This window comes from Phocoena sinus, chromosome 8 (assembly GCF_008692025.1).
Source record: "Phocoena sinus isolate mPhoSin1 chromosome 8, mPhoSin1.pri, whole genome shotgun sequence".
In the NCBI taxonomy this organism is placed as follows: domain Eukaryota; kingdom Metazoa; phylum Chordata; class Mammalia; order Artiodactyla; family Phocoenidae; genus Phocoena; species Phocoena sinus.
Window position 1 is genome coordinate 29,300,406 of NC_045770.1, and position 3,070 is coordinate 29,303,475.

The following is a 3,070-nucleotide window of genomic DNA, read 5'->3' on the forward strand; positions in this document are numbered from 1 at the left end:
TTATTTAAATGACTGCAGTTTGCTTTCTTCTTGAGTATATGTACTATAAGCAGAAGAGTCTTTAAAAAGGAATCGGACATCCTTTATTAGCAAAATGATACGTTCGTTACGTATTCACTAAATATGCATTGAATACCTACTATGTGTTAGGCTCTACACAAGGTGCTGAATTTCAGTGATGAATCAGATATGGTTCCTACCTTTAAGACACTCACCATCTAGAGGAAGAGAAAGATGCATCAACAGCTAATTTCAGTATGCATTCCAAAGTCATATTTTTTGTTGGAGGTGTCATAACCAGAAGAAATAATGTGGGAAACATGGCAATATACCCAAAAGTTAGATAAGAAGGGTTACAGGATAAAAATCTATTATATAGGCGCAGTCTGCTTGCGCCCTGAGCCGTGCACACGCAGTGATGGTAGGATGGTGGAGTTGGTACCTTTTGCGGTTCCCATCGGGGGTGACAAAACCTTGCTGGTGTGGGAGCTGAGCTCTGGACCCACGGCCGAGGCCTTGAAATCTTCTCCCAATTTGGCCTTCTGTATTCGGTTCAAGTCTTCCCAAACGCAGTCTTCCCAAACTGCTGGTCCTGGGTTCTATTCCATCATCAAGTTTTATTCAGCAACGGATGCCCACAGAGCCCAAAAGGCATGTGACCGGAAGCAGCTTTTTCAGACATCTCCAGTGAAGGTTCGTCTCGGCACCAGACATAAGGTGGTTTAACATAATACGCTTGCCCTAAACAGCTCCAGATGCCAAGAATTGGCAAATTACTACTTTGGCTTCAGTGGGTGGTCAAAAAGGATCATCAAGAGGTGGTGTTGCCCTCCCACGAGTACAGGAGTCCCGGAGTTGGCATGGCTGAGGATCCTTTGGATAAGTTGGAAGAAGGGTCATTATCATTCCTTATGAAAAGGAAGGTGACGCAGAAGCTTGCTATTCAGAAGGCTATGACAGATGAATTCCAGAAATTGCTGATTGTGGTTTTAGAAAGTGGTAAAATAGCTGTGGCGTATAGACCCTGTAAAGAGGTCACAGATGCTAGAACTGAAGAGGAACTACAGGATTTAATTCAAGTATGTGGAGATAAAAACTCAAGGGGTACACACCCAGTGTAGCCATAATTCAAAACAACCAGCAGGATTTGGAAGACTTTGGCATGTCTACTCAGCTCAGTCATCCTTAGGAAAATGTGAAACTCTGAAACTGCTTTTGAGGCAGGGTATTTCTAGGACTTTTCCAAGTCCCGAGCCTTGTCTCTGGCCCCTTATTTGAAGTTTGGAGAGCAAGATTGAGGGCCATCAGTGTACGTCTACAGTTGTGGACACAGGAGAAGACACAGGTCTTTTAGAACTCCCCTCAAATAGAATTGCAGGGATTTGGGAACAAAGTAACTATGACCTTAAGTGTGATTATGCTACAGTGTTTAAAAACTATTCATGCCTTTCAAGTAAGGTATATTACCCAGATCTCAGCATCTCATATATATCTTGTGTTAAATATTTTGCCGAAAAACCTTTCTGTATACCAATTATATGGATGCCTCGAATTAGGGATTAAGTTGTCAATGTAATTTCTAAAAGAAAACATTAATGTACTGCATATAGGATTTTTATTAAAAAGGAGCAAAAAATGTGTTTCATGTCATTGAGAGCTTAATTTGGGGCTAGATTATTTAACTCACCCCAATGTTGCAAAGTTTGTTTTGAAGGGAAGAAAGTAGAGAAAGAAAAGGTGGTTATGTTCCGAAAAATGTAAAAATTTTGAAAGTTTTTCCTGTACAAAATAATTATTTTAATTCAATTTAAATCAGTCAAGGAAACTTCAGACATATCCATGTTTGGGCTTTAAGAAGTCTAGCTTCCTGTGAAATGTGAGAGGAAAGGATTCCATATTGATACTAAAGATTTCGGAAACCTGATTATAACAACAGATCCATTCCTAAATGAGGCCAATCTTGGAATCAGTTCCATTTAGAAACCATTATGTGCTAGGCACGGGAAATAAGATGAAGCTCCTTCTCTCTTGGAGTTTAGTTGTTAAATGTGTACCAGACAATTAAAAAGGACTAAAATTAAATAGATTATGAAAAGGACTGTGAAGAAAGTAAACTGGGTGCTAGTTACAGTATTTCAAGAAAATTACTTAACATGCTGACTTTAACATTCTAAGTGTCTTCTCCATGTGTGCACACAGGGAAGACCTCTGAAAAGTGACACTGTAGTTTTTTCTAGATTAATGGCTCTGTTGAGACAAGGCGGGGTGGGAGAAGTTTTCCCATGTTAATGTAAAGGGCCATTCACTTGGTTTTAGACTCTCTTTCCCAGAATGAATTGCTCATCTGCCCCAAACCCCTCCTACAGAAGTTCTGGAGTCATCACTGTTTCAGTGGTAACCCCTAATAATAGAGTGGTGAGTTAATAATGAGACGTGAATACTGAGAGTTTGGAGGAAATGGCAACATTTTATTTTATTTTTTTTGTTTGTTTTTTTTACATCTTTATTGGAGTGTATTTGCTTTACAATGGTATGTTGGTTTCTGTTTTGTGGCAAAGTGAATCAGGTATTCATATAAAATAATTTATTATATAATAATAATGTTTAGAAAGTACAGAATTTATATATGGTAATCTTGATGCAAAAGGAGGTGGAGCAAAGAGTTGGACAAAGGGTAGAGGCAATTGAGGCAAGCAGACCCGACCAATGAATGCACAGGTGGGGAGGAGCTATGGAGGGAACTTGTCTTCTGGTCTATGCAAGACAAAGCAGGCTTCAAATTCCTGGAGGAAGCTGGTGACAAAAGAACACAGATTCTCCCATCCATAGAAACCTCTGGTAGAGTCAACAGAAGCCTTAGACTCTTCCCCAAGGAATCAGAGGAGAATGGGGAGATCTAGGGGAAGCTGCAGGAAAGGCCATGGCCACCTCTAATATAATAATAAAATGGCCTTGCTTACTCATCTTCATGTCAACTTCATAAGCCTTGACCAGGCTTATATGATGAGGTAATACATAACATAAATACCACAAAAATGTGGAATTTCTCTTGCATTTGCCTTAATGATAC

The 3,070-nt window shown here is 39.6% G+C and overlaps 1 pseudogene; it reads left to right on the top strand.

The window, feature by feature from the left end:
• The first annotated feature begins 426 nt into the window (after positions 1–426).
• Positions 427–1,121, top strand: LOC116758285 (annotated as a pseudogene).
• Positions 1,122–3,070: the final 1,949 nt, after the last annotated feature.